The sequence below is a fragment of the Panicum hallii genome, chromosome 3 (assembly GCF_002211085.1).
Source record: "Panicum hallii strain FIL2 chromosome 3, PHallii_v3.1, whole genome shotgun sequence".
Lineage (NCBI taxonomy): Eukaryota > Viridiplantae > Streptophyta > Magnoliopsida > Poales > Poaceae > Panicum > Panicum hallii.
Genome location: NC_038044.1, coordinates 54,008,534 through 54,018,737, shown reverse-complemented (window position 1 = coordinate 54,018,737; position 10,204 = coordinate 54,008,534). Strand labels below are relative to the sequence as shown.

The following is a 10,204-nucleotide window of genomic DNA, read 5'->3' as shown; positions in this document are numbered from 1 at the left end:
GAGAACGTAGTCCCTACGTATTGTGTGGTTTGTATTGGCTTAGGTATTGGTCAGGGTGATCTTCTGTTTGGAGAGGGTCCCTGCCTCCCCTTATATAGTTTGGGGGTACAGGGTTACATGGAAGTCCTAGCCGCACAGGAGCTCAGGAGTCCTATCTAAATACTTCTCGAGTAGTTTTCTTCTGTTCCGACTAGTTCTACTACTGCTTAAGTAGTTCTACTATGATATAAGTAGTTACAACTGGTGTAGGACATGAGTCATATCCCACCTCTTATCGTGTAAGATGTACGCCATGTGCACAGTCTCGTGGGCTCGGATCTGACACAAGCCCCTCTACTATGGACGAAATATGATAGAATCGTTTACTTCAAACCTTGTGCGTATCCTTCCCTCCACTACGCTACACAATCATTTGTGACTCTACTGCACGAAGACACCTCATCCACCAAGATATGGAAGCGAGATAGTGCAGAGAGGGAAATTTTAATGGGAAAATGGAAGGACGCATTATATGGGTAGTTCTATGCAAGTTTTCAGGTGGTAGGCTACGTTGCTCTATCTTCAATAATTTTCGTTGATCTAAGAGCAACTCTATTCCGATCTCTATTCAAGATGCATTGAAGATATAGGGACCGAAAGAAAAAAAAACTCACTCTGGTAGGATCTTTATTCAACCTAAACTAAGGATGCCCCTAGAATCAACCTCGAGTCCCTTCTCCCATGGGTGGGTAGGAGGCCCCTACTCAGCGATTTCCTCTTCTCCGCGAGCGCTTCTCCCTCCTCCCGCGCGACGGCGCTTCCTCCCGCACCACTTCTCCTCCCTAGCTCCCTCCTGCGACGGCCCTCCACTCCCCTACCCTTCCTTCCGCTGTCCCCTCCATTGCTCCCCTCCGCCGCCACCGCCTGCCTCCTCCACTGCCGGCAGCCGCCCCATCTCGCGCTCCTCCGCCCTTCCCACTGTCCACGAGGTAGAGCCTTGCTCCTCCCGGTCGGGATTTGCTACACCAACGACAGAGCCGTCTCCCTATGCTTTGCGGTCAAGAATCCCTCCCCAACCGATGTAAATCTCCTCCGATCCCCAAGATTGTGCTCAAGCAGGTCTGCACGTCAACAGACGTCGAGCAGTGCTGCAAGGCTGCAGGCCATAGGCTGTCAAGGTGTGCATTTTTCTCGTTTTATTAATCGAAGCTATATGTGTTGTGCTTGTGCGCCACAATTGGTTGAGACTTTTACTGCATATATGTACTTGTTGTGCTCTCAATTTGACTATGGGAATAACCTGTTACTCCTTTTCACTTGAAACTGTACCTATTACTGAATATTCAGAGCATATTTGATAGAGATTATTACTTCTTGTAATGTGAATATGTAACTGCTTGTAACTGAATCTGAGAGGATTGGTATTGATAGGATTAAAAATTGTATGGTTCTTTGTCACCTGAAATTGAAAATGAAATATTTGCTGTTAACTGCAACAGACTAAACAGCAACCTATCTTCTTTGTCTATTTAGCTCATCTGTTCAGTTTCCTTTTTTTTTCTTTGTTAGGTTCAGAGCACTAGTTCACAATGGCAGATGAATATTTGCATTTAGGTTCAGATAAACAATAGGAAACCAATTCTTTTGGTTATTGTGTCGACAAACTTGCTATTTTCTGATTACGATGTACCTTTAGCTGTTTCCTGTAAATTGACTATATACTTCGGTATCTGAATTGACAGTATACTCTTGGTTAACATGCTGTGAACTGAATCTGACAGTAGCTAAGCCCTTGTCTTTTATATTCTGAAGTAATTCAGTTGTGAACATGGATCTCAAGAAAGTGCACTTCACCAAAGCTCAAGAAGTGGTGAGGAAGGATGTAGAGAGAGCGTTTGGTGTCCTACAAGCTCGATTCGCCATGGTGAGGGGTCCAGCTAGATTTTGGGACAAGAACACCCTATGGTACATAATGACATCTGCTATTATCATGCACAACATGATCATTGAGAATGAACGAAATGAAGAAGTGGATTACGGCTATGACCAAGATGGTGGTGAAGTGTTGAGGCCCCAGGAGTACCAACGACGTGATCCAGTCTTACTTGAGGATTTCTTGAAGATACATCTGGAGATTGAGGACAAACAAGCTCATGAAAGACTTCGAAATGACCTTGTGGAGCATTTGCGGGCACTTCATGGCGCTAGCTGAAAGGTAAGGTTTTCTTAGAATTGTGATGCTTTGTGTAATTAGATTTTGTAGTGTGATTAGGTTTTGTACAGCCTAATGATGAAAATCGACTTTGTGCCTGGCAGTCAAGCAATGTTTTAGGCTTGCGTGGACAGCTAAATGCATCTTGTTCAGAAATAAAAATACTGATCCTTAATCAACTTAAAGGAAAACGGCAAGTGTCAAGCAAGCAGCAATCCAGTTGTTATCCAAGTGGGATATAGTTCTTGAGGTTGTTTTGAAACTTTGGCTCCAATTACAGTTCCTCATTGGCTTATTTATCCCCAATAACTACATTGGCTCTAATGTTGAAGTTCGATAATCTGATGTCATGTAGATCACCACTGTCAGAAATCAAAACTATGACATCTAACTTTTTTATTAAATGGCACCATGTCAGATTGTTTTGACTTCAGACCTATTTTTTGTTCTGAAAGTTGTCTTAACAGTGGAGAATCTAAAACTGCTGCTGCAAATTTTCATGAGCTACTTCACTATTTTCTTTGCCTGATCAGTTCTTGTGTGGTACAGTATGAGCTGCGGCTAAGATGGCCCCTTGGTGAGGAATATTCCAAAGGAAGAAGTGTTGCACGATCATTGAAGACCGCTCGTGTCCATCCATCACTAACGTCAATGATCCAGTTCATTGAGAAGAATGTAAATATATTTATTGCATCATGTGTTCTACCATGAAGGCTTTGTAACAAAATCTTGAATTTTGTGTATATTTGTTTAGTCCTTTGGCCTGAATTCATCATCAGTCATTTCTTTGCGATGCTATTCATTTGTGTACATTAATTGGCACCATAGTGAAAAGTCGATGATGTCTATTTCCGAAAATCTATTTGAATTTTTTTGAATTTGAATTTGAATTATTTGTTTTTAAAATCATGAGTTTGAATAGGGTTTATCACTATGGTTTAGAAATTTTTACACTTGAATTGTAGTGGTGTGATACGAATGACATAGATATATAGTATCTTGAAATAGAAAGAAAAGGAAACAGGGCTGAGAAGTAGGGGTTCTTGCTGGAGTTGGCTGCAATAAACAGAGCCCAAGAAGGTAAGAAAAGCCCCTACTCAGGAAGCAGTGAATTTGAAGTAGGGGCTATTGTGAGTTGCTCTAAGCATTACATGTCTAATTTTTCCTTAACACCTCCAGCTTGGCTAATCTATATCAAAATAGTTTGAGAGGCTGAGATTACAACCATAACTTCCTGATGACCATCTTTTGGCGGATATATCTGAAGAAGAAACAATCGTGTGGCGCGCACTCTTTCATTATTCCATATCTAGTGAACTCAAGACTTGTGGACCTAAGCTCTCACTTCTATATTCCTATATGCTGAAATATTTGAGCAACAATTGCTTCATACGCAGAAAACAAAACATGGAGTGGAACATGCGTTGAGCCAACAATATGTTTAGTCCAGACTCCACAGTGTTGGCCCTCATGACACCACGTCGTCTTCATAGGTACTCGCTTTTGTGCATCACCTACCAACCATCCCTTAGCGGCATGCATATAGAACTATGCGCATTACATTGAGAGAGAAAAAGCTAGGATACATTGAGAACGATATGTCTATATACAACTCTGCTGAGGATCCTGATTTTCGTGCCGAGTTGTGCCCACTTAGTGTAATAGTGGCCAGTCCATTGATCCTGGCGATCTTTTCCTGGCAATAGGGGTAGGGGTAGGGGTCTTTACTGTTCATCGGGACGTTAACTCTCACCTTAGAAATTTGACTAAATTATCTCCTTGATTCAGGTAGCAAATTAAACAGATAGGATTATTATTTCTTCATCCTTTCTAAGATCCTGTGAGGAAAGCACGTTATACGAATGATTTGTCATCTGGCAAGATGGGAATGCACATTGGTTGTTAGCAATCGGGGCCAATAGTCAGCTGATGCCACGCCACGACCTGCTTGCAGGAATTTGCTGATACGTAAGTGTCCGTCTTGCTAGAACTCGTGAAACATATAGCAACTTCGTAGAAATGTACAAGTCTCCAAAAAGATTAGGTCGCCCTGGAGATTGCTGTCTAGGTTAAATTTTTCACTGAGTTTGACAATCTCTTCCCCCTTTGCAATCTGGAGATTGCTTTCTAGGCTGATGACTTTTACTCTCACCTTGCAAATTCAGGTAAGGTCAGAGTAAACAAAGCACGTTTTATGCATGACTTTGGCCCTTGCCGGACTTGGAAAAATTCTGTCCAACGCTCCTGAAATGGCCGTCGTCAGACCTAACAAAGGATACTAATACACGGTAAAGACTGATGTCACGCCAGGACCGGCTTGCAGGAATTTGCTGATAATAAGTCAGTGTCCATCTAACTAAAATAAACCCTTCGTTTTACAAAGCGTTAACCCAACACAGAAACAGTCCATGTTATTTGATCCGTGTACGCATTGTCATCTCAACAATGACGATGCGTCAGTCAAAACGGCACTGGAACGCGTCGTGCCAACGCTTGAGCTGCCGCTGCTACCGGTCACATCAGCATATTCAGAAAGGGAGGCAACATCAGGAGGCACGAACATCGCCACCGGCATCGCCGCCGGTAGGACCGGCAGCGGCGCTTCGAGCCGCAGCACGTTGACGGCCTGCCTGATGGACGGCCTCAGGCTGCGGTCAGGGTGCGCGCACCAGAGCGCGGTGATCATCACGCGCTCTATCTCCTGGTTGTCGAATTCACCATTCAGCCGAGCATCGGCCGCATCGACGATCCTTCCGCGGCCGTAGAGTTCCCAGACCCACTGCACCAGGTGCATTGTGGTCGGTTCGTCAGTGCCGGTGCCGGCTTCTTGAAGGACCATGACTGGCCGGCGGCCGCAGGCGATCTCGAGGGCCACCACGCCAAAGCTGTAAACATCAGACATGGCGCTGGCGCTGCCATTGACCATGCACTCCGGGTCCATGTAGCCCATCGTGCCGGCGAGCGCCGTCGTGTGAGACTCCCGGCTGTGGTCGACGAGCCTCGCCAGCCCAAAGTCGCTGAGCTTGGCGTTGAAGGATGCATCCAGCATGACGTTGCTCGGCTTGATATCACGGTGCACAACGCACTGCTCCCACTCCTGGTGAAGGTACAGAAGAGCGGAGCCGATTCCGAGCACGATCTCATGCCTGAACATAAGAAATTATATTGGTACATGAGTGAAACCATACAATCTGAAAACAACACTAAAAAAGATAGTCCTATATGATGATGTGCGGTACCGTACCTGAGAGGCCATGGCAACACTTTGTCGTGATTGTGAATATGGGTGTCAAGACTGCCGTTGGGCATGAACTCGTAGACAAGCAAGAGCTCGCCACCGCCATGGCACCATCCGATAAGCTGAACGAGGTTGCGGTGTCGCAGCCGGCTTATGATCCTTACCTCAGAAATGTACTCCTTCCTCCCCTGCTTGGAGGTCTTGGACACCCTTTTTATCGCAACACGAAGGTCCAAGTCCTTGAGATAGCCGTGGTACACCGATCCAAAGCCTCCTTCTCCAAGTTTCTCCTTGTCCGAGAAGAAACTTGTGGCAATGGCCAGCTCGCAGTAGCGGAACCTCCTCGGCCCGGTCCCTTTCTCAAAATCGTCTTCCGGGGGCTCCTCGTCGTCGTACGCATCTAGTTCATGCTCTATCGCCTTTTGCCGGCGCCAGCGCAACACAAACCAAATTGAGATGCCCACGCAGATGACGAAGACACCAGAAGCAACGGTCACACCGGCCACCAGAGACGCCGCCGGGCGAGGAGTGTCTGATGACCTCGACGGCAGCGGCGGCGCTGCCATCGCCGGCGGAATGGTGATGCTGAGCTCATTCCCGACGCTGCAGGCCATGTAGCAGCTGTAGCCCATGGCGCTGCCGTAGGTGTTATTCGGGAGCGAGATCGAAACATCGGCGAGGAAAACTTCGAGGCACCTGGTGCACTCGCTGGCATTGAGGTCCCTTGTGCATTGCGCGAACCCGTACAGCACCTGCTCGACGCCGTGCGAGTCCCTGTAGCCCTGGGTGCCGTTCGCCAGCCGCAGCGAGGAGGCGGCGGCCTCGTCAGCGAGCCGCGCTATCAGCTCCCACCGCGAGGCGTTGAAGCCCGCCGCGTCGGCGACGGAATCGTCGTACCACTCGTAGAAGGCGATGCCGGTGTCGGCGGCGCCCGAGGCGAAGGGCGCGTCGGAGTAGCGCAGGATGCAGGCCTCGTCGTAGAAGGACCTCATCTCCCGGCTGAACGGGCAATCCTGCTGCACTCCGGCGGCCGTAGTTGAGGTCGGCGTAGCACATGGCGAGGCCGAACACCGAGTCGGGGGCCTCGCCGGCCGTGCCGTAGTGGAAGCCGCGGTTGGCGATGGCGCTCGACGGGAGCTCGCTCATGAGCTTGACAAGGTTCACCTGGTACTGACTGCCGGTGGTGTAGTTTCCGGTGGTCGAGCAGTTTGGCTCATATGCCCTGTAGTGCTGGCCAACAACCAGTACCACTGAAGTTCCGGCGATCGAGGAGATGACGGTGAGGAGGATGAGGAAGCTCCGCCGATGAGCCATGGCGGTTAATGCGCTAATGAAGAAGGCGTGGTTGGTTATTAGGATAGCAAACAACGACTAAGTAATTCTTAGCCAAGCCTCTGATGACTTGCTAAAGGCTAGAGTCGATAGTGATTGGTATTATCTTTGACTTGAACATGTCAAAGGACGAAGAATCATACGAATTGGTCAATGAGGTAAGTGAAGTTTGTTGTGTTGGATTTGATGTCTGACGAATCCTTCACACAATAAAAATTTAAATGGGTAGTCCAGTGGTTGTCAAAGCATGAATTTTGATTTGCGGTGCGAACGTGTGCATGAATGTGCATGAAAGAAACAAAAGTTCATGATACATGTACAACAAAGAGAATTGAGTATTGTTGGTATTTTTAACATCAAATATAAATCCATAAACGTCCACATACCATTATAGTTTTCACCTATGAGTATTATACAGTATCTTAACCAGTAACCACTAGGAAACGTGAGTATATTATGTAATGTTCAGGTTCGTCCAAGAACATCACAGTGACTAGAGGAAAGGGGTAGAGTAAGGGGTAGAGAGGATTCCTATGGCTAAGAATCTAAGGTAAGATAGAACTGTCCTAATTATTTACTTTGGGCTACCGGCTTCTTCCTAGATAAAACCAGGTTGCTCTGATAATACAACTACTGCACTATACCTGGATGGGGAGGATTACGGAGGGAGGGTGAACAGGGCTGTCACTGTCTGCTACCTACCTTAACAAACCATGGGATATACCACAACCAAAGATAAGTCTAGTCTTGACACTACGTCCGCACCGTCTTTTACTAACTCTAACTTTGACCAAGAACATCCCTCTCTATTAGGAGTCTTAGACTAGAGCATCCACTAAACTAGTGAACAATGGTCCCATAAACAACTAAGGGACTAGAACTATTACTTAACTAGAAAACTAGAGTACAAAGGAAATCACGAACACTTACTTTGATTGATAAGCATCCGTCGAGGTACAAGATGGAGAAGAGTGCCTGTCAATGTGTTCAGCCGTCAAGTCTACCGAGGGATACTCCAAGGTAGTATATTTGTAGGCAGAGTGTTGCCGCGATCAGGAACTCGAAGGTGCAAGCAACACAAGGTTTAGATAGGTTTGGGCTGCGATGTGTGCAATACACTATGTCTTATATGGTGGTTTGTATTGGCTTAGATGTGGATTGATTTGGAGGGGATCTCTACCCGCCCTTCTATAGTCTAGGAGGGACAGGGTTACAGATATCCTAGCTGAATAGAAGCCTAGGAGTCCTATCCGAGTACTACTCGGGTAGTATCGGTGTCTCGAACTACCGACTAGTGAATTTCGTGATTGCGCGTCTAGCCTGGATGGTGTGCAAGAAAGATACAAGGATTTATACTAGTTCCTACATCCAGTTCGACTTGTGCTCTTGCACTAAGTTTGTAGTAGGGATTACAAATGGGCGAGAGAGGGAAAGTGCTTCCAAGTCTCTGGTGGAGTGTGCGTGTGTGAATGTGAGTCTAAGAGTTCCGTCCCCTTAGCGGGGGGTCTCCCTTCCTCTTTTATAAGTCAAAGGGAATGGAGTCGATACAGAGAGAGAAAGAGAGATCCCCGGGATCATGCCGCCACTCCTCCCCTTTGCGTGGGCCCCACTGGCCCTATAGATGATGACGGAGGCGCTCCCATGCCGCGCCCTGGTGCGACGTGTGGCATGGGTCCACTAGGCCGTAGGACGGGCGATGTGCGCCCTAACGAGATGGGCGGCATGAGCCCGCGGCACATTTTATGGCTTGACCCCCTGGCGCGGTGGACGACGGGGCTTGCTATAGTAGCCTTTCTTTTCCGGAGGTCATGTTGTTGCATGTCCTTACCAATCCTTACGCCAGAGGTTTGTCCCTCGCTGTGGCTTGTCACTTCATGAGGTCCCTTGTGGCCCCACGCCTCTGGGGCGGACGCGCCCGACCCCTCACCCACCCGACTCCTCATCCTTGGGGTCGGGCAAGGTGGACACGCCCGATCCCTCACCCTTGGGGTCGGGCGAGGCGGCCGTGTCCTTCACCAGCGCTTAGCGTTGGGCTGTCGGTGCCCCTTTTCCTGGTGAGCCGTTTGCAGCCATTGGATGACCTAGCTAGCCCAAGCTGCGTACTTCGGGGGAGCTAATATGTGATCAGCTTCCTGAGGAACATTCTTTGGGGAAACCGTGATATTTGCCCCCGACAGTAGCCCCCGAGCCCCTGCGCAGCTCGGAGAGCTGTGTTGGGGTTTCGCTTTACCCGGGCAGCGATTCCCGTGCTGGTCCGAACGTGTTCCCGGCCTGGCATCTAGGTTGATGTGACTTGGAGGCGACTTGTCCTTGCTAGGCTCATGTGGGTGAGCGCGAGCACACCCACTGGGTGTAGCCCTCGAGCTTCTTGGCGAATCAGAGATTTGAGCAGAGGGTTCTGCTAGCATGCTCGTCTTCATGTCTTGGTCGATGTGACTGCTGAGAACTTCTCCCTCCTCCTGTCTCATGTGGGTGCGCACGAGCGCACCCAGTGGGTGTAACCCCCAAGCCTCTGGGAGAATCGGAGATTCATGTGGAGGGTCAGCTAGTGTATCCTGGAGGTGCCCTGTGATGATGCCTTGGTTCAGGCACTTTCTCGTTGGGTCCCGTCTTTGATGCCCGCCGACTGTGGCTGGCGGCAGCCTTGGTGATCACGGAGTCACGTGGCTCATGCTCTCCTACTGCGTCCATCTTTGCTCACCTAGGGGCTCACACGACACCTGTCGCTCACCCCCATCCTTGCCTGTGTCCGAATGTCCTGTCCTTTCTCATGCTGTCCCCTCAGGTTCGCAGTCACTAACAGGAATCGGGGCAGGTGGACCCTTTTAATGCTGGTTGCTTGGCCTTTTGCCCGTTCGACCCTGCGTCGTCACCTGGCTCAGGCGTGGCCATAAATAGTAGTGCTGGACTCCTAGTTCCGGCACTAAGTATGAGTGGCAAGTCTTCCAATAATGTGTTGTAGAGCTAGGCCTCGTAGAGCCCGGGTTCGGCTCATTCGAGCTGGATCCAAGCCTCCCCCCCATCGATTGCTGTTAGTGGATTGACTGCGAGCGGAGGAGCATGAGGAAGGAGAACGCGAGCGTCTAGATCCTCAGCTTCGCCTTCATGAGGCGGTTTCCTTGGTTCAGGTGGTGGTTCCATGCGAGGGCGAAGGCGGACTTGTCGCCCTTCGTGAAATTGTTCGGTAGGTAGCGATTAACCCGCACCTCCTTACTTCCTTCCTGTAGGTTGGTGGGGGTGAGTCTTGCGGCACCTGCACGCGGGACTGCCGGCTTCGTCTGGTGCCGCACGGCCTCGCCGAGCTTCCCTTTTTCTCATCCTCCCCACTATCGTTGCCGGAGTCGCCCAGCGTGACTATCGTGTATATCTAGGCAGCATGAGATGTACGCATCGATGACCACGTACCGCTCCTGCTTCTAAGATAGCCTCACTGTTAGGGGATG

General features: G+C 49.1%; 1 long non-coding RNA gene and 1 pseudogene across 1 annotated transcript; one reads left to right on the top strand and one right to left on the bottom strand.

Moving 5' to 3' along the window:
• Positions 1-498: 498 nt before the first annotated feature.
• LOC112887803 lies at positions 499-2,989 on the top strand. Its single transcript, XR_003227621.1, has 3 exons — positions 499-1,157; positions 1,800-2,194; positions 2,741-2,989. It is a non-coding gene; the product is annotated as an uncharacterized LOC112887803 (long non-coding RNA).
• Positions 2,990-4,528: 1,539 nt separating this feature from the next.
• Positions 4,529-6,743, bottom strand: LOC112887802 (annotated as a pseudogene).
• Positions 6,744-10,204: the final 3,461 nt, after the last annotated feature.